Raw genomic sequence first — 26494 nt, 5'->3', positions numbered from 1 at the left:
TCAGTCCGCTAACATACAGCTTGTATCCCCTGCTGCTGGGGCAAGACAGAGAATGGGTTTATAACAGGGGATAAGATAATGATCAAAGGAAAACTTAGAGTGAGGCTTCCAGAAAATCTCAGGTGAGATTGATTTAGAGGCGGAGAAGGAGGAAGTGCTGACCCCAGGGCTGCAGATTTGGCGATCTACCAGGAGTTAACTCTTTGGGAGCTGCGGGACCACGCTGCTTCAGAACAGGAGGGAGGGAGCACTGGCAGGGAGTTATCAGAAGGATACTCTCCTGAGCAGCCCTGCCCATTCCTGACCCAGATCTGCCTTGCGTTCACCCCAAAACTCAATGATACTGAATGAAGAAAAAAGAAGGAAAAGGAAAGAAGATAAACGCACTGTTCATTTTTAGACTGAATGCATTTAACCCAGGAGTCAAATTGATACTAATAAACTCAATGGTTATGTCTCTTGTCTGATTACTATAATACATATTTATCCAGTGCCTGCCAAGTGCTAGGCATCAATATCACCTGGGCAGTAGGGAATCAACCATTTTCTCTGCAGTGTGGCTCTGGGCTCCATGATTAGTCCTGTTATACTCCTATTCTCCCCCCACATCAGACTGCAAGCTAGTCTCCTTCTGACCACAGCCCTTGGCACATGCTCTGGTATTTGTTGACAAGGTCCTGCTGTACCCTGGTCTGCCATTTAAACATCTCTTTACCCTTCTAGTCTTATCTCGAGGAATGACCACCCCGGCTTCTTACCAGGGTTGAAGCCTGACATTGTGGAAACCACTAGAGACATCCCCTCGGGAACTTGACAAGAGATGCCCAACATGGAAAGGAGCAGATCACAGGCTCAGGAAGAAGCAGTACTTGTGAGGCCAAGGCAGGTGGGGAACTAGAAGACGGTACAGCACATGTGCTTGACTTTTGGAGACAGGATGCTGCTCCCTTACCAGCCTTGTGACTGCAGGGCGAGCTGCTCACCTGCACCACACCTAGTTTCTTTGTACAGGGAGAATAAAACTCTGTCCTCTCAAAGTAAGAGAATATAAATAGGTGATGATTCTAACACAAAGAGCACTAGTGGGGCCCCCTTTCCCACACGCTTTGTCAGTTTGTGTTTCTCCGGAAAGCTGCTGTCAGGACAGAATTAAATGGGTAAGAAGTTTGATGCAGAATATTGGTGCAAGTTAAAAAGGAAGAGGGAAGAGGGGTAGGTGGAGAGAGGCTCAGACTTCTGTGTGGGTCTGACCCCTGGGAAGGAGGAGGAGGGTACAAAGAGCCTGAGACCACACACCTACTCTGAGGTAGTCTGAACCAGCAGGCGGGGAAGCCCAGAGCAAAGACTGTCCACTAGAGGCATCCTGCCTTGGGCGTAAGTGGCCTGGCTCTGGGCTCCTTGCTGGCTCAGTCATTAGCTGGGAGCAGCTGGGAAGCATTCTCGGGGTGTAGCAGCTGGAACGTCCTCCCAGCAGGTTCTCTGTGGAGGGCACACCTGGACGCACAGTGCCATAGCTACCATACAATTCTCTTTCTTCTCTCCTTGTTCATATTATGGGGCTAAAGATTTTCATCACTTACTGTATTAGTCTTCTAAGACTACCATAACCAAATACCATAGACTCAGTGGCTTAAACAACAGAAATTTATTTTCTCACAGTTCTGGAGGCTGAAAGTCCAAGATCAAGGTGTTGTCAGGCTTCTCTCTTTGGCTTCTTCTTCCTGTGTCCTCACAAGGTCTTTTCTCTGAGTGTGTGTGCACTACAGGTGTCTCTCTTCTTATAAGGACACCAATCGTATTGGATTAGGGCCCCACCTTTAGGACCTCATTTAATTACAATTGCCTCCTTAAAGGTCCTATCTCCAATACAGTTACATTAGGAGTTAGGGCTTTAAGATATAAATTTTGGGAGGGACACAATTCAATCCATAACATTCATATACTTCATTCAGTAAATGTTTCTTCTCTCTATCTCTCCCTCTTTCCCTTCTTATATCCCTCTGTCCCTCATTTTTCAAATTAAGCTAGCCATATTCCACCCAGTGTGCTAGGAATGAAGAGATAAAGATATAATTTCCCGCCTCAAAGAGATGACAATCTATCGGGTTGGAGATAATTGAGACTGGCCCTGTATCATGAGAGGTGCAGCGATGATAGTGAGCCTGCATTTTGGAAGAACACAAAGGAGAGATCCCTAATCTAGATAAGGCTTACTGGGGTGGTCAAAGGATGCTTCCTGGAGGAGGTGTCATCCAAGCGAGTGGTACTGAATGGGGAGAATTCAACAAGCAAAGAAGATGGGAAAAGATCATGTGCAAATACAAGGGGGTCTTGAGAGAGTACAGCCTGTTCAGACAACTGCTCTTAGCCCAGCCTGCCTGGGGCATAGGGCAAGCATTAAGAAAGGTACTAAGAACCAGGAAAGGAGAATGGGGGAGCGCTGGTGCTGGTGTTGATGGAGTGTAGATCATAGAAGTTCTGACGCCTTGCTTGGAGTTTGGGTTTATCCTAAAGGCTTGTGACAGCATCTCTCTTCCCTCCTGCCTTCCTTCTGATGATTAAATATATTAACAAACCAACTCCCAACATCTCAGGGTATCTGGACTCGATCTAAGTTATAATTCTTTTCCCCATGTCTTCACAAAACCACAGAGGTGAGTGACATTCACACGAAGAGGGCACCTTTCCCTACCTTCCTGCCCGCTCCTAGGGAGAACCTGCAGCTCACAGAGGTGCAGCTGTCCCTGTGCTATAAACAGTGGCATGCCACCACACCCCTGTTATTCGTGTAGCTGCTGAGCATGCCGAGAAAATGGCTTCCTCCTAGGAGCTTTGTGAGAAGGAGTCCAGAAATATCATATCAAGGCCCGAAAGATGCAATTTAAATTTCCTGTGGTTGTGGAGACGCCAGTGACATGATGATTACATATGTTGAGCAAGTGTGATGCAGCAGGGGGCCCTGTAATTGAGGATCCCAGGCAGTGGGCAGTAGATAGAGCTGAGGCCCAGGCAAAAGGAGTGTGTGCACTGCTGGACTGGGCTTGTGTGTCACGGGTGCTTGACATCTATTCTAGGGTCATTCATTTCAGAGGTAGAAAGGGCTAAGAGAGCAGTGAGTCCAGAGATGTTGTTTTGTCTTGTGAATATGTTCAGCATATTCAGAGCTAGCGAGTGCCTGACACCTGAAAATAAGGATCAGTGGAGAACCATTAAGAAAAGTCCTGTGGCCACTCTCTCAACTGTGCAGCAGCCAGAAAAGTCTAGAAGGGACGAATTGGAGACTTGAGTCTGGCACTAAATATGTGAACAGAGGAAAATCACTCATCGCTCTCAGTCTCCTTTTCGTCATCTGTCAAATGGGAGCAATCGCCTTTGTTGACAGGGCTGTTATAAAGTTTAGATGAGAAAATAGGCATAAAAGTCTCCAATTAAAGACCAAAATCTTTAAAGTGAAATGGTATAAAGTGAATGCTATAAAGACAAAAGAATGCTGGTAATTCTGAGCGGTTAATGTGATGGGGAGTCACCAGAGATTCTGGAGGAGAAGGTGGGCTATAGACACCAGGGATTGATTGGATTTTTGCTGATTTTTAAGTTTTTATCTTAACATTACAATAGTAATACATGCTCGTTATGAAAAACTGGGGGAAAAACCATAAAAAAGAAAATTGAAGTAATTTCTAGTCTTATCACTCAGAAACAATGCTTGTTAACATTTCTGGGAAATGTTATCATATATAACTTAATTTGGTGAAATAGAAGAGAAAGAAATTTCTGGTCATTTAATATTGTTTGAACACAGAGGCTTGGCTTGAGCAAGGACAGCATTTGGGTCACAGGGGTGGGAAAATGCAGCAGAAGATCAGAAGTTGGAGACAATTCAGATGGGTTTTGTCTGCAAAGGCACACATAGTTTTCCCTTCCTACATTTTTTTTTAAAGGAAAGTCATAAACCCTTAACTTTCTGTCTTCTCTTCTTGCTCTCTCACCTCCTGATCACTATCGGTTCTCTCAAACATACTGACATGATTTGCCAAGGAAAAGGCAGACTTTCCCTATAGCCGAGAGAACAGAGAGCTTGAGCGCCCTTCCATCCCCAGTGGAATTGTTGGGCCAGAGTGAGTAGTCCTCTCCTGTAAAATAAATTGTGGGGCTGTGCTGGATTATTGTGTGGGTTGCCCCTTGGAAGACTTTGGAACCATCAGGCCCTGAGCCCTCCCATACATATGAGCATCTTCTAGAATGACTTTTCTGGCTCCTGGCTTTCTGGAGCTGGGGCATTCTTCCCCCACCCCACACACCTTTTATAATGGGCTTTGTCATATGTGACACGTGGCTAAGAAGTCAGTGGCTTTAGATACGTTTTGATTCCAAAGGTGAGATGAGATGATGGAGCCGGAGAGAAAGGTGTGTGTGTGTGTGTGTGTGTGTGAGAGAGAGAGAGAGAGAGAGAGAGAGAAACACAGAAAGAAAATCAGAGATGGGGCATAAAGAATGGATAGGGGAAAAGACAGAGAAGAGGGAGGGAAAGATGACGGGAGACAGAAAAGGATGCTTGAGTGACAGAGAGAGTGGGTGCAGGGGAGACAGAGACAGTCATTACTACTTAATGATTAATACAGGATTTATATGAAATATTCATGAAAGGAAATTGGAACTATAGACAAATCCAGACGCCACTTCCCCAATCCCCACCTCCCCCTTCCTACTCCAAAGTGAATTCTTTGGGGATTCGTGCCCTCTCTTGTCATTACATGGGAAAAATTGATGGATGTAACCTTGAGGGGGAGCTTGTTCCTTTGATGGTATTTGGCTCCATTAAAATCATGTTCACTAATCGCTCTGGTGGTTGCTGAGCTTTGGTGAGAGTGAGGCACTTTAGGGAATGCTCCTGGCACCCTGGAGGTCATGCAGACGGCTTCTCCCTTCCTCTGAGCTCTACCCATGGTCAGAGGCTCCAAGTGTTCCCTGAACCAGGATCTTCCCCTCCTTCAGGTGACAGTGGAAACATCCTCTAGGGTGGTGGCTGCCCTGCAGACATGCCACAGACAGAGCCCAGTGGTGGTGAGTAACAGAAACTCAAGAAATCCAGGTGTACTGCCATTTGCCATCTGACCAGCCCAGTGTAAATAAGAAAGTGTTTTTGTTACGGAAAGTCGCCTCATCTCTCCAAGCCTGCGCTTTCTCATCGATGTGTCTTGCTGATAGTATCACCCATGGAGAACAGTCAGACTGCTCTCCCAGGGCTTGGCATAGGATGGAGGACTTGGGGATTTCCCTTCCATTTCCTCCCACCTCCTTCTCTCCCTTGTCTCACATCAGCAGGGGATGAAACTCATGTCACCACTAGATCTTGTCCCCTGGGAAGTGATGCCAAGGTTGGTGATTGGGAATTAGGGTCCCCTACTGCCTGCCCCCTGTCCCTGTAGCAGGTGATCCTTGGGAGAGGTTCACCCTTAGGGAGCTTGTATAGGTTCTCTCTGCTTTTCACCTCCCATACCTCCACATCAACCTCCCTGAGAAACTCTTTGTTTTCATGTTTTCTTTTGGCCCATGCATGTTATGTGTGGGCTAAAGTGTTGCTTTTGCCTGTTTGTTTGTTTTGTTTTCCAGTACGCGGACCTCTCACCGCTGTGGCCTCTCCCGTTGTGGAACACAGGCTCCGGATGCACAGGCTCAGCGGCCATGGCTCATGGGCCCAGCCGCTCCACAACATGTGGGATCTTCCCAGACCAGGGCACGAACCCGTGTCCCCTGCATCGGCAGGCGGACTCTCAACCACTGCACCACCAGGGAAGCCCTTGCCTGGTTTTTAAAGTACCATATCTCCTCAGCTCCAGAGGGGCTAGGAGGTCAATCCTCTTAGCATAAAAATAACGGGAGCTGTCAATTTCCCATTATAAAGATGTCTTAAATGGTCTCCTTACCTTCTGGCTTTCCTTACTTAGTCTTGGGATCTTGATTACTTCACTTAAAATGGAGATGATAATACTTATTTCCATAGGGCCATCTGAGGATCAAAGGAAGACTTTCTAAAATGTTAAATCTATTCAAATGTTAGATATTGTTGTGACAGTGTGTGTTCTCTCTTGCCTTAGTCTGGAAGCTCAGGGAAGACAGGAAACATCTCAATCTTTTCACTGCTGCACACCCAGTGCCTGTGCAAAGTGCCAGGCACCTAGAAGGTGCTCCGTCAATGTTTTCTAAACAAATGACGGACTGCAGATCTTCAGAGGTTAATCTTTTCTGTCTCATACCTATTCTCGTTACTTTATAAAAAATATTAGAAATTGTAGCTGCTGGCATCTTCATTCCAGTCCCCTGAGTCCGCTACTCTCCGTCCCCATCCTAGGTTCTGGGGTAGAGTTCATGAGTAGTTCAGCGGTTCAGAGGATAACTTGGACCAGCCAGCACTGCACCATAGGACTTGCAAGAGGCAAATACAACGAGACTGGAGCACCGCAGGCTGAATCAACACAGGTGAAACAGCTGTGCTGCCTTCAGGGCTAGAGGGTTTCTGTCTGACTTCAGGGAAGGGGTAAGAGGTCATTCCAAAAAGCGCAGTGGCCTAAAAATGGCGCTTTCTCTACAGAGACATGCGTGACATGCATGACATGCGTGACAGGCCAAGGATGGCTGGATATAGATAGCTGGAGCTTCCTACACACAACCTCAGACGATTCAACCGCAGTTGGTCCCATCTTACAACCAGGAGCTGTATACATTTACCCTATTACCTTATTTAGTCCATGAAACCAGGACATGTATTTCTGTTTAAAAGGCCAGAATAGACCTGACTTTCTTTAGGGGTTTAGCCGAGTTGGTTGATTAAATGATTAAATGCAGGAGATCTCCTGTCCCCTTTCCCTGCATCATCTTTCCTCTCTAGTCCTTGATACTCCCTGACATTCCACCCATTTTCCTTATTTATCTTGATTATTACATGTTTCCACTCCCACCCCCAGATGTGTAAGCTTCATGAGAGCAGATATGATTTTATTTTTTATTTTTGTTTTTCCTCTGCACTATGCCTGGCATGTATTAAGTATGTACTAACCATTATTTGTTTATTTAGTTGAACTACTAATTTCCTGTGTAAGAGGTGCTTATTCCTTTATGTAAAACAAAACCAAACAAATACAAGTAAGTGCATCTTTTTGTGTGCTAGAAATGCCTTAGAATATATTAGCCAATCCCCTAAGTTCCTAAACAGAGCTTAAATAATAATAGATCAGATTTTCAGTACTTATTTCTCTTAGTAATGAGTGATTTATTGAATTTACTCATTTGATCCTTGTAATGAGCTCTTTCTGTAGATGAAGGAAATGAAGCACAGAGAGGGTGTGTGATTTGCTCAAGGTCACACAGTGATTATGTTATAGATTCAGCATTTCAACTCTGCTATCTGGTCTCAGAACCCAAGGGCTTAAGCATTACACTATACTGTTTCTGAACATGAGTTAGCTTGTTTGCAAAGAGTCAGTGTCTCCCCTATTAAGGCCAAATCTTCTATAACAGTGACTCCCAACCCCTGAGATGGGAATGCTTCTCCTTCATTGTTAATTGTTACTAGGTGATATTGTCAAGACTTTCCTGAGAAGCCCTCCTGCCATGATGCTTCTGGTCTGCTATATTCAAGAGGAAACCAGATCTTGAAGAACTTGTTTCGTGCTCCAAGGGGATTAATCTACTAAATGCTACTAGCAAGTTTCTGGAGAACTCTATAAATTGTAGAAAAATCAATACCTTCTGAAGTGCAACCTCTCTCCAGACTGAAGCTGTTGAGAAGACGTTCTCCACAGCCTCCGAGGACAGAGGTGTCCTGATGTCAGGAGGTAAGTGACCATACCAAGCGCTGACGTCTGTGCTGCTCATGGCCCTTTATCTGTGATTGTGTTAATGTGTACTTGGTTAACATTAATTGTGTGTGCTAATCATCATTGCTCTTCTATTTTCATTGTATTCTAAAAGGGAAGTGATAGGCAAAAGCAAATCGGGGTGATACTTGAGTCTTAGTCATAAGGCACAAGGCCCTCCCCTTCCCCTTGTGAACCAGAAGAGAATTCTCATATTGGAGACAAGTCAGGTCCTAAGAATCCTATGAGTTGTTCTGTACTAAAGCAATAATATAAACATTGAAGCACTCACTACAGTTTGACAAGAATTAAAGGTAATAACGTGCACGGGTTTTATGACAGCCTAAAAGCTTTTGCTCTTGCATCTGAGTCTGTGGTGGGAGTGGCCAAAGCCTACTATCTATGCAGATTATGCAAATGTTTATAAACCAGCTCACTGCCTTGACCTTACGAAGCCCGTTCTCCAGCCAACAAGTAAAGCACCAACTACATAAAATCTAGGTTAAACAGATAAACTCATTCCTTTCCTGAATAGTTTGTTTTCCTCTTAAGAAACAAATAGTGACAAGTATGGGAAGAAATTCAGTGATCATCAATTATTTTCATCCGTCAGAATCACAGATCCATCTTATAGGTAACATCTTAACACTTATTTCACATTGGATGTAGTACTAAGTACTTTATTGGATTAACTCATTTAATCCTCAAAACATGAATGCAAAGCACAGGAGTAAAGAATGTGGAAAGCCTTTAAGACAAACTTCCTCCGCACTCCATAATGGAGAAGCCAGCCTTGGGGAAACCTGTAAATATTCCTTCTAAGAATTTTACTCCTGGTTTCCACTTGCAAACCTCTTGTTCATCAAATACGGCTTCCTCCACCGAAGTAGTTCTCATTGCTCCTGAAATATGACTTTTTTCCCCCCTCGTTTTTATCCCAAAGTCACCCGGCTGTACTATTCTCTGCATTGATCCTATTCTGCCAGGCACCATGGTTTTCTGAGGCTGTGTGACGTTCTATGAGCAAGGGATTTGGAGTCAGAAGACACCGGTTTGACTTCTCCCAGACTCACTGGGTAAGTGGTACTGGTAGCGGTGCTATCTTCCTCAGTGATCTTGTGACATCTAATCGGAAAACATGCAGCTAGTACTTTGTTACTGGAAGCATGGTTTACAAAGTTTGTTACCTTGGTGTGTAAACACATTGAAACAAATTGTGGGCTGAGATGATCTTAGTGAACTTCATGACTTTTGAACTGTGCCTGGGAATTAGCAGTCTTACCAGGTGGGTATCGAAGGAATATTTTTAGGAGACAACTAAATGTCTTCTTAGTAGCCAAATAGCTCTAAAACATCTCAAGAGCATCTTCCCCCAGACTCAGAAGTAGGCTGGTTGGTGCTGGGTTCCTTGAGGTTAATGAGGTACCAGGCATCTTTTTGATGGCTGAGAGGAGATAAGACTGATGGAGGTGATTTTGTCAGTAAAGGGGAAACTACTCTTTTTTTTTTTTTTAAACTACCTTAATGTGACAAAATCCTTGACCATGCGGTCAGAAGGCTCAAAGTGAGAGATGCAAGTGGTATGCTCCCTACGGGGCGGAATGACAACCCTTGGCCGTGTTCGGTTACCAAATGCAGACATGCTTGGTTGTTCTGCATCTCTGGAAGGAAAGCTGCATTTGCAAGGTGACAGAATCATTTCCATGGCAACAGACTGTCTGGTGTCAGAACAGAAATGAAAGCTTCAGATGCCAGCTCTGTATTGACGTGAGGTCTATCATGCCGCCTCATCCAAGGCTAAGAGGGCTTGATCTCTCAGCAGACAGCAATGCCAATGTAGAAATCGTGCCATTTCTATCAGTATTTTCACATCTCAAGGTTGAGTGTTCTATTTTTGTCTTGTAAAGTCTCTGGTTGTCTGAATGGAGCTGTCAGGGTCCTTGTAAAAACAGATCATGCTGGACCTTCGGGGGTGACACAAAGGATGATAAGGAGACAGCTAGGGCTTGGGTCCTGGCCTTCTAGGGAACGCGGTATTGTCACCTACCTGTCACCTTGCTGCAGGTTGAGGGGAATGAGGAAGTGCAGTCAGAAGACCTGGGATGGACCCTTGACTCCAGGAGGCTGGCCAGGCAAGGTGGGCCTGAGCAGAGGGGCGGGGCTGCCCTGCTTGAGTCCTCTGCTCTCTGCTGCTATAATCGTCTTCCTGCATTTGCTAACCCCTGCTCTCACCCTTGGGTCCTAACCTTTGATGCTTCCCCAGACCTTCTCACCATGATCCGGGCACCCGAGACCTCAAACGAAAGACTTTGCTCTTGGCTCCTTTCCCGACCTCAGGCTTCTCCACAGACCGCAAAGCCCTATCATGTTACTCCTTAGGACTTAGCCCTTTCTGACACATTCCTGTCTGCCCAAACCATAGGCCAAGTGCCTCGGGAGATGCCTGACCACACCTGGCTTGTGCTGTACTCAGAGACTGGGTGTCAAACAGTGTCTGCAAAAGGGCAGGACTTTCTTTTTTTGTTGTTTTATGTGGGGTGTTTTTAATGTGTTGATTTCTTTAAAAAAATTATTTATTTGTTTTTATTTTTGGCTGTGTTGGGTCTTTGTTGCTGTGCACAGGCTTTCTCTAGTTAAAGTGAAGGTGGGCTACTCTTCCTTGTGGTGAGTGGGCTTCTCATTGCGGTGGCTTCTGGTTGCGGAGCACGGGCTCTAGGTGCACGGGCTTCAGTAGCTGTGGCTCGCGGGCTCTAGAGCACAGGCTCAGTAGTTGCGGTGCACGGGCTTAGTTGCTCCGTGGCATGTGAGATCTTCCCGAACCAGGGCTCGAACCCATGTCCCCTGCGTTGGTAGGTGGATTCTTAACCACTGCGCCACCAGGGAAGCCCAGGGCAGGACTTTCCAGCACTGTTAGTTAGCAAGATGCCCACAGGAAACATCTGGATGAGGATTTTAAAAAGGGAGTTAATCGTGATTAAAATGTCCTCAGTTTGCCTGTGGTCATGGTTGCCCGTATCTGTGAATACACTGAAAAATGTTTTGGTTTCTTTTTTTTTTTTTCCTCATGGGAGTGAGCAGTGTTTTTTTAATTGAATGAAAACCTCTTTAAATTTTACTGTGCTTTACAATATTCAAAAGTTTCACACAAGATTTCATATAATCCCATAATAACCCCTTGTATCCACACCCCTATATCGCCCCTCTCCCCACTGGTAACCACTAGTTTGTTGTCTATATCCGTGAGTCTGCTTCTTTTTGGAAAAAACATTTATTTGCACACTTTACGTGGGCGAATTGTATGGCATGTAAATTACATCTCAATGAGGCTCTTTAAAAAATGATTTAATAGAAAATGACAATTACATAAAACTAGCGGGATCAACATCTTAAATGTATTTAGTTCAAAACTGAGTGGATTTAGAGAAAAATATTGTATACATCATAGAACAGGTGGTACGTGGACGTGTTCATGGAAGTTTGGCTGTCCCCTGCCCCCCTTCCCCTTCCGTAAACAATTTCTGAGTTCTTTCTGGCTGGTTTATGTGCCAGTTCTTAGCTTCCATATACTATGGACCTACCCGTAATTAGTCAGTTATCACACACTGTGGTTACTGTTTTCTCCCTCCTAAAAGCTTTTGTGTCAAGCACTGATCGTCGGCACTTTGTACCACGTCTGGTAGACAACTTGTGGACTAAAAGTCAGGATTTCTCAACCTCGACACTGTTGGCCCTTCAGATTGGACAGTTCCTCATTGTGGGAACCATCCTGTGCATTGTAGGATGCTCAACAGCATCTCTGGTCTCTACTCACTAACTAGATGCCAGCAGTACCCACCTCAGATGTGACAGTATGAACAATCTCAAGGTGCTGACAAATATCCCCTGAGGGGCAAAATCCTTTAGCACTGTTCTGAGTCAGTACTTGTGGAACATTCAGTAGGTATTTGTGGTCACCTTCAATGAGCCAGGTACCATTCTAGGTGGTGGGGACACAGCAGTAAATGAGGTGGACAAAGTTCTTGCTCTTAAGAAGTTTATATTGTATAGGGAGAGACAGGCAGAAACCAAGTGAGCAAATTAACAAACACACTGATTCAGATGGTAGTAAACACTAAGGAGAAAATTAAACAGGGTGATGGGATTGAAAGTGGTAGATGGTCAAAGATAGCTTTTCTGAGGAGGTGGTATGGGAGTGAGACCTGAGCATCTAGAGGGGCCAGCCATAGGGAAGGGAGGGATTGGCTCAGAGACCATCGGAAGGAGGGACGACTTGAAGGGAAGTCTCAAAGGAAGGAATGAGCTCAGAGTGTTTGGGGAGCAAGGAGGAGGCTGGAGTGAGACAGAGGCTAAAAGGAGAGGTGGCGAGTGGACCTGGGGGATGTCAGGCTTGCAGAGTTCAGGGCAAGATGCTTGGATTTTGTTCCAAGTGAGATGAGAAGCCATTGCTGTGAGTCTGCAGGGAGTACTTTGTGTTTTTAAAGGTTTACTCAATTGGCTGCTGCATGAAAGTGGTCTACAGAGGTGCCCAGGTTGGAAGAATAAGGTCAGTGAGGAGAGAGCAGCTGTCATCCAGGGAAGCATTTTTGAAGCCTGGACCAGGCTAGTGGTGGTGGAAATGAGGGAAATGAGGATGGAGGATCATAATTGAGGGAGGGTAACAACAGGACACAAGAGCAAGACAAAGAGAGAGATGGGATTTCTCTCTGAAATGGGGAGTCCATAGAGTTTACGGAGAGGAGAGACATGACTGGCTAATCAAATTAGACTCCGTGCTCACAAGATTTTCCAGCCTGTGGTTCAAGCTGGGTTTCTGTTATGGAAAGACCATTGTTTTCTTCCTATAAAGGGGGTTAATAGACTGTAACACCAGCTTAATTATACCTGTTTCCTAGACCACTTCTTTAGTTTAATATTTACTCAGCTTAGCATTTATCATTATCTCAGTATAGGGTGAGGCCATTGAAAAAAGATCCCTGAATGTAAACTTTCAATAGTTTAAACCTTCCATTAAAAACAGGCCAGTCTTTCATCACGTATCTTGGGGAAAGGAAATAAAAAGGCTGCAAGCCTTCCAAGGTCTCTGATTATTGCTTCCCTTCAATTTTTGTGAAATTCATAGTATTAGTAACAACAATGTGATAATTACAACTACTTTTTTTTTTGAGCACCCACTAAGTACCAGGTTTTTTATGTGATTTTAGTTTTAATCCCAATTAAAATCCTATAGCTAGGTGTACCTGTCCTTATCTAACAGATGAGGGGAAAAGTGGCCCAGGCTGGTTAAGTAACACATCCAAGATAATGCAGATGGTATGTTAGTTTCCTATTTGTGGCTATGATCAATTACCACAAACTGGATGACTTAAAACAATACACTTTTATTCTCTCACAGTTCTGGAGGCCAGAAGTCCCAAATCAAGGTGTCAGGGGGCCACGAGACTCCAGATGCGCTCGGGGAGAGTCTGTCCTTGGCGGCTTTCCAGCTTCCGGAGGCTTTAGGTGTCCTTGGCTTGTGGCTGCAAAACTCCAGTCTCTGCCTTTTCTCCTTTTTCTCCCTGTGTCTTCTCTGTGTGTCTCTTACAAGGACTCTTGTCATGGGATAGAAGGCCCCATCCATATAGCCCATGATGATCTCATCTTGATGTTCTTGACATAATTACATCTGCAAAGACCCCTTTTCCAGATAAGGTCATATTCATAGATCCTAGAGCTTAGAACAGGGACATTTCATTCTGGGGGGGGGAGGGCACCGTTTAACCCATTACTGGTTACTTGTACAAGTAACTTGTAACAAGCTGGTTACTTGTAAGGGTCAGGGCCTTCCCCCTGTAGTACAGAGCCTCGTTCACACTAAGTTTGCATCATAAAAGTAGATTTGCCCGGGGCTTCCCTGGTGGCGCAGTGGTTGAGAGTCCGCCTGCCGATGCAGGGGACACGGGTTCGTGCCCCGGTCTGGGAAGATCCCACATGCCGCGGAGCGGCTGGGCCCGTGAGCCATGGCCGCTGGGCCTGCGCGTCCGGAGCCTGTGCTCCGCAACGGGAGAGGCCACAGCGGTGAGAGGCCCGCGTACCGCAAAAAAAAAAAAAAAAAAAAGTAGATGTGCCTTTATAGCCTCAGTCATTCTTACAGCCTGTTTTCAGTGACTCTGGACTAAGAGTCAAAGGATTTTTTCCATCTAAAATAAACTTAGCAGCATAATACAGTGAAAGTTATAATTATAGGTTTCACAAAGGGAGAAGACTTCAAAATGATGTCAGGTATTTTAAGAACATTCTCTTGTTAAAAGATGCTGGTCTTGCTAACTCTAATTATAAACGAGGGCAAATAATGTCAAAATATATCTTGGGAGTTTTCGGTGCAACAAAAAAATAAGCGTTAACAACTAAATGGCAACTAACATCTGGACGGATTGCTGGTACAGCCTCTTCCTTTCCTTTTTTTTTTTTCTGGTGTTAATTAAAAGTTAGTTGAACCATTAGGAAGTTAGGCCAAATTTTTAATCCTTAACAACTTCCCAACCTTTCCCCTCAATCACGTTTAATCTTAAGTCTAAAGAAAACCCACAACAAATGGGTCTGCATCACAGAGTGAGGCAGAGAGCAAATGAGTCACTTTCTAACGTGACAGGGCATCCGAGCAAACCAAACGCTCTTGGTTGAGGGGAATTTCGGGCAGTCGACTGCACAAAGCTGGCTGGATCAATTTGTCTGTAGTGTGACTGGTAATCTTTAAGACAGTTGATTAGTTGGCCATTAGTTGCTTGCTCTGCAATGCTCCTCTCTCTCTCTCTCTCTCTCTCTCTCAGGAATGTGAATGGATCTGTCTTGGATGATGGATGGGGCTGGAATCCCCAGGCAATGAAGAACCATCCTCCTCCCGTCCATGGCAAGAATGTTGGCATCCCCAGCTCTCAGCTCATGTTTAAATGAGAAATGAAGAAAAGGCACTGAGCACAGCTGAGGGGAACCTGAACTCTTGACTTGAGCGACCTCCAAACCCAATGGTCTAAATTGGATCCTGATGGGAAAAAATACATACACACACACATCAGTATGTATGTATATTGTTATAAAATATGTTAGAGGGTAAGAGGATATTTGGACAATGTAAAAAATTAGAAAGAAGTATGGTTCCTTGACCATACTATTTGCTCAGTTTTATAGTCTGTTTTTAAAAATGTAACATTATAAGCATCTTTTAAAAAATGTTGCTGGATAATCCTGAGACATTATTTAATTCTGCAGAGGAGTTACGCTATAATTTAACCTACCTCAGCATAATATGTTGGTTATGTGGATTGCTTGCTCTTCTTTGCTCTTTAAGTAACGCTGGCAAGAACATCTTTGTGCCTGAAGACTTAAAAAAAAATCTATCTATCTATCTGTCTATCTTTCTATTATCTATCTATCTATTCTAGATGAAGAATGTCGCCTGCCATGTCAGTAAACAAAGGATGTTGCAGCCCTCAAGCCATCAGCCACTGCAGCTGCCCCCAGCTGTGCACACTGAGGGGATTCGGGATGGAGAAAGACAGGATGCTGGCCCTAGATAGTAAAGGTACGTATCAAAGGAATGATTTAAACAAGCCCAGACTCATGCATCTTTCCATACATAGATAAGCACTAAATTCATTAACTAGAGATATCTGGTTTTCTTTAATTAACAGTAATCGTTTGATGTTCTGACTACTTCTTTGTTTTTGTTTTTTTGCAAAAACTCCTATATATCCTGGCTCCCCTCTTCCCTCTCTGGAGCAGTCCCTCAGAGCTGCCTGAGAGGCTGTCTCCTGGGCTTAAGTTCTCAGCAAGTCCACTGAATAAAACATAATTCTCATCTTTCAGGTTGTGCATTTTTTTTTCAGTCAACACTCTTATCTATCCATCCATCTATCCATTATCTATCCATCCACTTATCCTTTATCAATCTATCCATCCATCCACCCATCTATTCATCTCCTATCTATCTATCCATACATTCAATCATCAATCCATTATCTACCCATCTATTTATCTGTTGCCTGTCCATGTCTATCATCTATCTATCTATCATCTATCTATCATGTATCTATCTATTTTTCTAGAGCAGATTCCCAGGTCAAAGGGGGGGCAAATCAACCTTTTAGGGCCAATTAAATAGAGCTGGGTCTCCATCCCTCTCTCTTTCTCCCTTCTTCTCTTCCTTTTTTTCTTCCTTCTCTCCCTGTTTCCCTTCTTCCTTCCTTTATTCCCCACTTTACAAATTACTGAGACAACAATCTCTCCCCAGTAATCCTGGAGCATTGGCTGTTAGGAACTTCTAAGGGATGAACATAAAAATCAGGAGAAGGATGTATTTTTCTGCATCAACACCCACAGACTTATGAATACAAATGATACAAAGAGTCTTAGAGTGGGAACTAGCTCTGTGCTATTTTTTCCTTTTTCAGATGTGGAAAGTGAAGACAGACGGGTGAAGAAATGTTTCTTAGGGTACCTGGACCTGGACTCACAACCCCAGCCCAGTCTCCTCCCTTCCTGAGGGCTGCCTCTAACCCAGGCGGTTACTCTGCTTTGTGCTTTAGGTGCACCAACATATTTATTCTTCCTAAAGACTCTGTGATAGAGATTCTGTTATTCCCACTTTACAGCGAGGAAACTGAGTAACATGGAGGTTAAGTCAAATCACTTGCCTTCATCCCTCTCGGGTCTCTCTGGACTCCTGTGACTGACAGACGGAGCTGTCTGCACTGAGCTCGTGGGGCATCCTCTCTCATCCCGGCTGTGCTTGTTGCAGCAGCAGGATGTAGGAGGAGGAGAGGATGTGTTCCCTGCCTTACATGGGGTAGCATCTTATTTTGCAGGAATAGGACATCAAACTTGGAAAATAGCTTTGATACAATACTAAAAAGTCAAGCCAGGACCAAATACACTAGCAATGGAGGGGAGGCTATTATTTACAGAAGCTTTGCTTCTTTTCTCACTTAATCCTCACAATAACTTTTATGGCCATTCTGCAGATGAGAAAACTGAGGCTCTGTGGACTGTGGCAGAGCTGGTACTCATTCATGTGAGATCTATCTGGCTCTAAATTCCAGGGTCCTTCAGTTACAGAATTCTTCATTCACCCATTCATTTATTCTAAAGTTTTATTTATTTATGTATTTAATTACTTATTTATTTGGAATGAACACACTAACATGGATCAGGAGCTACACTAAGAGCGGAGGATACAGAGATAAATTTTAAAAAAAGTTCCTGATATCATGAAACTCACATTCTAAGAGGGAAGACAGGCAATAAACAGAGAGATGAATACATATTTAATGTCACAGAGTGGGGATGCTTCAGAGGAAAATAAAGCAAGGAGGCTCCAGAGCAAGGAGGCAGAGAATGAGGACTCTTCTGATACAAGGACACCATGGGGAAACATCTAGAAACACTGCTGATGAAGTGGTGTGTGCAAGGTGTTCTCAGATCTTGAGTTTCATGGCTCAGTATAACTATGGAAAAATTCACGGGCAGACACAGAAGCTGACATTTTGATTTGTAAACATTTTCATAAAAATACATAAATATATTAAGTCACCCAAACAACTTCCATATTCTATCACCAAGAATTCGTAAAGGACACTTTAACACCCCACCTCAAGTGTCAATATATTTAACTTCATGAAAAATTAACTTCACTGAACTTATTTTTCTCATTTTGTTGCACATGGGGGAATACTCAATCGTGAACTACTGTTTAAAAACCACTAATTCTGCCCATAGGTGTTCTGAGCTCAGAAGAGAGTCTGAAATTGCTTCCTAGTAGTTTAGTGATAGTGGTAGTATTAGCTAATATTTATGGAATTCTTTTAGTGTTCTAAGTGATGTGCCAAAAGCTCTTCATTCACAATTGAGTTGAATTCTCGCAGCCACCCCGTAAGCTGGGCACATGGGCTAAGTACTACATCTTTTTTTCTGGTGGAGAAACTGAGACTTTAACAGGTGTGGTAGATTCCCAAAGACATAGCTGATAAGTTGGAGAACAAGATTCAAGCCCAAATTCAAGCGAGAGACAATCCTATTGAACAAAGGAGGGATTTAAACTTGGGCTCTGCTGAGTGCAGCGAGAGGATAGAAGTACATGTTTGGTATTGTGTTGCCGCTGTACCTTTTGGTAGATTGAGGATAGGCCATATATTTCTTTTGCATTCTGCCATAGGGATAACTCTTGTTTAGCCTTTCCAGTGTCCATTCCCCCTATTTCTAGTAATAGCATCGTTATTTCACTTTGGGGGCTACCTCATCCTGATGACTATACTTTTGGTGAGACTATCACTCATGATGCCCACTCTACCCTGGCCAAGGAGTGGGCAGGTGACATGAGTGAGGCCATTCAGAGTCTTGCCGTGGAGGTTGACGGTTGAGCAGAGGAACACAATTGCTGAAAACAGATGGTGTTGAAGCATCGCAAACCAGAGCCCTCTCTGGAGAAGAGACTGTTCCTTAGTCCTTACTTCCTGAATTCAAGGAACTGCTTTGATCCACGTCTGCTTCTTTTTAGTTCTTTTTTTTCTTACACTCATCTTTTTTTTCTTTTTTAACATCTTTACTGGAGTATAATTGCTTTACAATGGTGTGTTAGTTTCTGCTTTATAACAAAGTGAATCTGCTATACATATACATATATCCCCATATCCCCTCCCTCTTGCATCTCCCTCCCACCCTTCCTATCCCACCGCTCTACGTGGTCACAAAGCACTGAGCTGATCTCCCTGTGCTATGCGGCTGCTTCCCACTAGCTATCTATTTTAAATTTGGTAGAGTATATACGTCCATGCCACTCTCTCACTTTGTCCCAACTTCCCCTTCCCTTTCCTGTGTCATCAAGTCCATTCTCTATGTCTGCGTCTTTATTCCTGTCTTGCATGTAAGTTCTTCAGGACATTTTTTTTTTTTTTTTTTAGATTCCATATATATGTGTTAGCATACGGTATTTGTTTTTCTCTTTCTGACTTACTTCACTCTATATGAAAGACTCTAGATCCATCCACCTCAGTACAAATAATTCAATTTCATTTCTTTTTATGGTGAATAATATTCCATTGTATACATGTGCCACATCTTCTTTATCCATTCATCTGTCGATGGACATTTAGGTGGCTTCCATGTCCTGGCTACCATAAATAGTGCTACAATGAACACTGTGGTACATGACTGTTTTTGAATTATGGTTTTCTCAGGGTATATGCCCAACAGTGGGATTGCTGGGTCGTATGGTACTTCTATTTTTAGTTTTTTAGGGAACTGCCATACTGTTCTCCATAGTGGCTGTATCAATTTACATTCCCACCAACAGTGCAAGAGGGTTCCCTCTTCCCCACACCCTCTCCAGCATTGATTGTTTGTAGATTGTTTGATGATAGCCATTCTGACTGGTTTGAGGTGATACCTTACTGTAGTTTTGATTTGCATTTCTCTAATGATTAGTGATGTTGAGCATCCTTTCATGTGTTTGTTGGCAGTCTGTATATCTTCTTTGGAGAAATGTCTATTTAGGTCCTCTGCCCATTTTTGGATTGGATTGTTTGTTTTTTTGATATTGAGCTGCATGAGCTGCTTGTATATTTTGGAAATTAATCCTTTGTCAGTTGCTTCGTTTGCAAATATTTTCTCCCATTCTGAGGGTTGTCTTTTCGTCTTGTTTATGGTTTCCTTGGCTGTGCAAAACCTTTTAAGTTTCATTAGGTCCCATTTTGTTTATTTTTGTTTTTATTTACATTTCTCTAGGACGTGGGTCAAGTAGGATCTTGCTGTAATTTATGTCATAGAGTGTTCTGCCTATGTTTTCCTCTAAGAGTTTTATAGTGTCTGGCCTTACATTTAGGTCTTTAATCCATTTTCAGTTTATTTTTGTGTATGGTGTTCGGGAGTGTTCTAATTTCATTCTTTTACATATAGCTCTCCAGTTTTCCAAGCACCACTTATTGAAGAGGCTGTCTTTTCTCCATTGTATGTTCTTGCCTCCTTTATCAAAGATAAGGTGACCATATGTGCATGGGTTTATCTCTGGGCTTTCTATCCTGTTCCATTGATCTGTATTTCTGTTTTAGTGACAGTACCATACTGTCTTGATTACTGTTGCTTTGTAGTATAGTCTGAAGTCAGGGAGCCTGATTCCTCCAGCTCCGTTTTTCTTTCTCAAGATTGCTTTGGCTATTTGGGGTCTTTTGTGATTCCATACAAATTGAGACATTTTTTGTTCTAGTTCTGTGAAAAATGCCATTGGTAGTTTGATGGCGATTGCACTGAATCTTTAGATTGCTTTGTGTAGTATAGTCATTTTCACGATGTTATTCTTCCAATCCAATAGCACGGTGTATCTCTTCCTGTGTTTGTATCATCTTTAATTTCTTTCATCAGTGTCTTATAGTTTTCTGCATACAGGTCTTTTGTTTCCTTAGGTAATTTTATTCCTAGGTATTTTATTCTTTTTGTTGCAGTGGTAAATGGGAGTGTTTCCTTAATTTCTCTTTCAGATTTTCATCACTAGTGTATAGGAATGCCAGAGATTTCTGTGCATTAATTTTGTATGCTGCTACTTTACCAGAATCATTGATTAGCTCTAGTAGTTTTCTGGTAGCACCTTTAGGATTCTCTATGTATAGTATCATGTCATCTGCCAACAGTGACAGTTTTACTTCTTCTTTTCTGATTTGTATTCCTTTATCTCTTTTTCTTCTCTGATTGCTTTGGCTATTATGTTGAATAATAGTGGTGAGAGTAGGCAACGTTGTCTTGTTCCTGATCTTAGTGGAAATAGTTTCAGTTTTTCACCATTGAGAATGATGTTGGCTGTGGATTTGTCATATATGGCCTTTATTATGTTGAGGTAAGTTCCCTCTATGCCTACTATCTGGAGGGTTTTTATCATAAATAGGTGTTGAATTTTGTCAAAAGGTTTTTCTGCATCTATTGAGATCATCGTATGATTTTACTCCTTCAATTTGTTAATATGGTCTATCACATTGATTGGTGTATATTGAAGAATCCTTGCATTCCTGGGATAAACCCCACTTGATGATGGTGTATGATCCTTTTACTGTGCTGCTGGATTCTGTTTCCTAGTATTTTGTTGAGGATTTTTGCATCTATGTTCATCGTGGTGATATTGGCCTGTAGTTTTCTTTCTTTGTGACATCTCTGTCTGGTTTTGGTATCAGGGTGATGGTGGCCTCATAGAATGAGTTTGGGAGTGTTCCTCCCTCTGCTACATTTTGGAAGAGTTTGAGAAGGATAGCTGTTAGCTCATCTCTAAATGTTTGGTAGAATTCGCCTGTGAAGCCATCTGGTCCTGGGCTTCTGTTTGTTGGAAGATTTTTAATCACAGTCTCAATTTCAGTGGTTGTGATTGGTCTGTTTATATTTTCTATTTTTTCCTGGTTCAGTCTTGGAAGGTTGTGCTCTTCTAAGAATTTGTCTATTTCTTCCAGGTTGTCCATTTTATTGGCATATAGTTATTTGTAATAATCTCTCATGATCCTTTGTATTTCTGTAGTGTCAGTTGTTACTTCTCCTTTTTCATTTCTAATTCTGTTGATTTGAGTCTTCTCCCTTTTTTCTTGTTGAGTCTAGCTAATGGTTTATCAATTTTGTTTATCTTCTCAAAGAATCAGCTTTTAGTTTTATTGATCTTTGTTATCATTTCCTTCATTTCTTTTTCATTTATTTCTGATCTGATCTTTATGATTTCTTTCCTTCTGCTAACTTTGGGGTTTTTTTTTCTTCTTTTTTCTCTAATTGCTTTAGGTGTAAGGTTAGGTTGTTTATTTGAGATATTTCTTGTTTCTTGAGGAAGGATTGTATTGCTATAAACATCCCTCTTAGAACTGCTTTTGCTGCATCCCATAGGTTTTGGGTCATCGTGTTTTCATTGTCATTTGTTTCTACGTATGTTTTGATTTCCTCTTTGATTTCTTCAGTGATCTCTTGGTTATTTAGTAGCACACTGTTTAGCCTCCATGTGTTTATATTTTTTATAGTTTTTTGCCTGTAATTGATATCTAGTCTCATAGCGTTGTGGTCGGAAAAGATACTTGATACGATTTCAGTTTTTTTTTTGTGGTATGCGGGCCTCTCACTGTTGTGGCTTCTCCCGTTGCAGAGCACAGGCTCCAGACGCGCAGGCTCAGTGGCCATGGCCCATGGGCCCAGGCACTCCGCAGCATGTGGGATCTGCCTGGACCGGGGCACGAACCCATGTCCCCTGCATCGGCAGGCGGACTCTCAACCACTGCGCCACCAGGGAAGCCCGATTTCATTTTTCTTAAATTTACCAGGGCTTGATTTGTGACCCAAGATATGATCTATCCTTGAGAATGTTCCATGAACACTTGAGAAGAAAGTGTATTCTATTGTTTTTTGACAGAATATCCTATAAATATCAATTATGTCCATCTTGTTTAATGTTGGTGCATTTAATGTTGTCCCAGAGGTCACTGAGACTCTCCTCAATTCTTTTCATTCTTTTTCTTTATTCTTCTCTGCTGTAGTTATTTCCACTATGTTATTTTCCAGGCCACCTATCCTCTGCCTCAGTTATTCTGCTTGATTCCTTCTAGCGAGTTTTAAATTTCATTTACTGTGTTGTTCATCAATGTTTGTTTGCGCTTTAGTTCTTCTAGGTCCTTGTTAAACGTTTCTTGTATTTTCCCCATTCTATTTCCAAGATTTTGGATCACCTTTACTATCATTACTCTGAATTCTTTTTCACATAGACTGCCTATTTCCTCTTCATTTGTTTGGTCTAGTTGTTTTTTACCTTGCTCCTTCATCTGCTGTGTATTCCTCTTTCTTATCATTTTGCTTAACTTACAGTGTTTGGGCTCTCCTTTGCACAGGCTGCAGTTTCATAGTTCCCATTGTTTTTGATGTCTGCCCCCAGTGCGTAAGGTTGGTTCAGTGGGTTGTGTAGGCTTCCTGGTCGAGGGAACTGGTGCCTGTTTTCTGGTGGATGAGGCTGGATATTTTCTTTCTGGTGGGCAGGACTGCATCTGGTGGTGTGTTTTGGGGTGTCTGTGAACTTATTATGATTTTAGGCAGCCTCTCTGCTAATGGGTGGGGTTGTGTTCCTCTCTTGCTAGTTGTTTGGCATAGGGTGTCCAGCACTGGAGCTTGCTGGTTGTTGAGTGGAGCTGGGTTTTAGGGTTGAGACGGAGATCTCTGGGAGAGCTATGCTGATTGATATTATGAGGGACCGGGAGGTCTCTGGTGGACCAGTGTCCTGAACTCGGCTCTCCCACCTCAGAGGCTCAGACCTGACACCTGGCCAGAGCACCAAGACCTGTCAGCTACATGGCTGAAACTTTACTTCCCAGGAGCTTGGGGTATTTTCTGAGAAGCCGGGAGATACCACAGAAATCTTCTTGCCCTGGCTCTCCACAAAACTGTGAATCTGAGGTCAGATACTATGATTCAATAATTCTTGTGCCTCATCTGGTGGTGCCTGGCGACACACTCCCAGTGCTGAAAGTCATGCCATCTGTGAGGCCACTTGCAGGCCTGCGTGAGACACCTGCCATTTTCCCCACATTAAATCATTTTTAATGCATCTTTCCACTCTAATTCAGTGTACCTACTGTAGTTGCCTTTTAATCTAGCAATCTCACTTGTAGGAATCTTTCCCTGAAGATACACAACCACAGATCTAGCACCACCTCGGAGCCGAGGAAGAAAACCTTGCACTCATCTTTATTCCTTCTAACAGATTTCTTTTTTGGCTTAGATTACACAGAGTCTGTCTCTGTTGCTTGCAACCCGGTGGCAGAGCCTGGAGATTGGAAACCCAGGCTCTTAAATCAGATGAACCTCTCTTCTTATCCCAATTCTGCTGTTTACTAAGTATGTGACATGGGACAAGCTGCTTAAACTTACCAAGTATGTTTTCTTACCTATGAAATGGGGATAATAAAGGTATTGAAAAAATGAGCCACTGCATGTAAATGATTTGCTTAGTAGAGTGCTTTTCTTATCAACTCCTTAATAAACATTAGCTGCTCTGGTATACCTTGTCAAATCAAAGAGAAGTATGTTCTCCCCACTTCAATCCAGGGCCAGACAGTTTGTACAATATTAAATATAGATAGATAACAGAAAAAAATCACAAGAATGGAATTTTACAAAATTAGAACTAAGGATAAACTGAAAACAAACCAAAGCAGAAGAATATGGAGGATTTATTGGACTAGAGATTTTGCAGATTTCAGAGCATTAAGAACTCACAGAATCATATGATTCAGTGTCTTGATTTCAAGTATTTAAAAGATTCAATTCCCATTTTACAGCTGAGGTAACTGCTGACCTTTCATTCAATGCATATTTATTGAGAACGTGTTGTGAGTCTGGCATTGTGCTAGGTTCCTGGAATAAAGAGGAAAAAGACACAGCCAGGAGTGGAATCTGGGTTGCATCCAGAAACACAAGGATGCATGGATGCAACAAACATATCTGAATAATAGTAGGAATACTGGGTGGCCAACCAGGAAATCTGATTGGTACTAATGACCTCTGCTACCTAGGGCAACATTAAGCTACAGGAACAAGTAAAATCTCTAACATTTAAGTGGTTTAGCATAACGTTAGTTTTGTTTTGTTTTGCTTTTTCTCACAGAACTGTTCTGTACAAGTATTCTTGGTTAACAGGGAATGTTTGCCACTTGATGATTCAGTGATGGAGATTTTTTTCCCCATCTTGTGGAATCATCATCCTCAAGGGCCTCAGGAACCTCTGTGTCTAGTCAGGAAATGGAGGAAAGGGAGATTGGAAAAACGCACAGCTGTTTCTTAACCTGAGATAGTTAAGGTGGCTGAAAAGCCTGGAAGTGACACTTCTGGCTTTCCCACTCAGTCCATTGATGTGATCCCATGGTCTCATTTGGATGCAGAGACAATGAGAAATGTGCTGTCCCCTTCCAGCCACAACTCTACAGTATGAAGGGGAGCGGAACCATAGCTGAAGATCCAGCCGTCTCTGCCCCTCTGAAGACAGAACTCTCTGAGCTTCAGTTCTTTAATATTAAAATGATGGCTTTGACCTCAAGATGACATATTCTATGGTTCTAAAAGTTTATGAAAGCTAAAAGATGTTGGGTCTTTATTTGACTCATCAAATTTCTGATCCCATTTATCCATCAACTTAGACACACACACACACACACACACACACACACACACACACACACAGAGTTGAAAACAGAGGGAGTATTGAATCATTATACATTAGTAGCTTGGTAATTCTTTGTAGTGTTTATCTAGTAATACTCTACATACCTTAGTTTAATACCACACACAGCATACCTTGAAAGGTAAATATTTTATGTTTACATATATTTGTGTGTATTGGGAGATGTATAAAGTCCATCTTATCTCAGGAAATTCTGGCTTTATTCATCGCGAGGAGCAAAATAGTCTGATATTGTGGCTGTCATTGAAACTGTGAGCTTTGAATCTGAGATTCATTTTTTTCTCTTTCTTCTCCTGCCTCTCATTCTCCTTTTTACCCTCCTGTTTCTCCTCTTCTCTCATTTTTCATTTTCTTGAGCAGCTGAAGAGACACCTGAAATGAACTGACTCCATGAGGGTTAGTTCACACAACGTAAATCAGGAGCTAGGAATTTAAATGTGACTCTACGAGTATGCAAATTAGCCTAGGCTTCATATCACGCCAAACAACTGCCAAGAAAATTAAAGGGAAATTAAATCTGGCTCCAACTTTTCCCTGCATTTGTACTTTTGTGGACTTGAACTGACCATTTTGATTGTTACCAGAGTTTCTGTGCTAAGTGGACTTGACCTCCGTATTCTGCCAATAGTTTCCAGCCATGGTTTGTATAAACATTGCATTTATCCCATGTGTTAATTCACTTCAAACCTGAACTCAAAATTGTGATGGCAAGCAGTCATTTTCTCCTTTGTCAGCTGTTTCAATCAATCATTGACTCAAAGGTTGGAAATAGAGAGGACAATACTACCTCTGAGATCCTATCTATCTATTCACTAGGATTGTTTTAAATAATAATGTATTGATATCATGGCTTGGTAAAAATCTGCAAATCAATCTCCTTCTCCCTCCCATGGCCATGCCTACATGGGACAAGTCTCTGTAGACACTAGGCAATTAAGCAGTAATATGTCAGTTCTCTTTCCAGTAGTGGAGACAGAGATGCAAAAATGATGTATGCCATAGTTAAGGAACCTCCAAGATCACATTGCTTAGAACTTACAAAGCCAGGATTTCACACTGAGACAAAATGATGATGTAGAGGTGACCACTGACAGGCAGAGGGGCAGCAAGTCCTTGTCCCTAAAGTAGGACTCCTCTGTTGGAATCACATAACATGAACATCTCATCTTGGGAAGGCTTCTGAATCCACTTCATTCATTGCTCTTACTTAATAGATGAGGTGACTGATGTCTATCAAGGGGCATGTCACCCAGCTAGATATTAGGATTCAGGTCTCCTGGTCCCCAAGGCAGTGCACGCTCCATTATTCCAGAATCAATTCATGACACTGGAAGAGGTTCTTCCAAACTCTAGGCTTTATTTGCTAGTTCTTTGCTTTTTAAAAATAAACTATGATAGTGTGGGCTTTGGTCTAAAATGATCTCTATTCCTG

The 26494-nt window shown here is 42.6% G+C and overlaps 1 long non-coding RNA gene across 1 annotated transcript; it reads left to right on the top strand.

Moving 5' to 3' along the window:
- Positions 1-15272: 15272 nt before the first annotated feature.
- On the top strand, positions 15273-23688 carry LOC137210037 (uncharacterized). Its single transcript, XR_010936245.1, has 3 exons — positions 15273-15414; positions 16283-16417; positions 23605-23688. It is a non-coding gene; the product is annotated as an uncharacterized lncRNA (long non-coding RNA).
- Positions 23689-26494: the final 2806 nt, after the last annotated feature.

The sequence above is a fragment of the Pseudorca crassidens genome, chromosome 17 (genome assembly GCF_039906515.1).
Source record: "Pseudorca crassidens isolate mPseCra1 chromosome 17, mPseCra1.hap1, whole genome shotgun sequence".
NCBI classification, from domain to species: Eukaryota; Metazoa; Chordata; class Mammalia; order Artiodactyla; family Delphinidae; genus Pseudorca; species Pseudorca crassidens.
The sequence above is the reverse complement of the archived record's forward strand: the minus strand, read 5'-3'. Positions and strand labels throughout refer to the sequence as shown.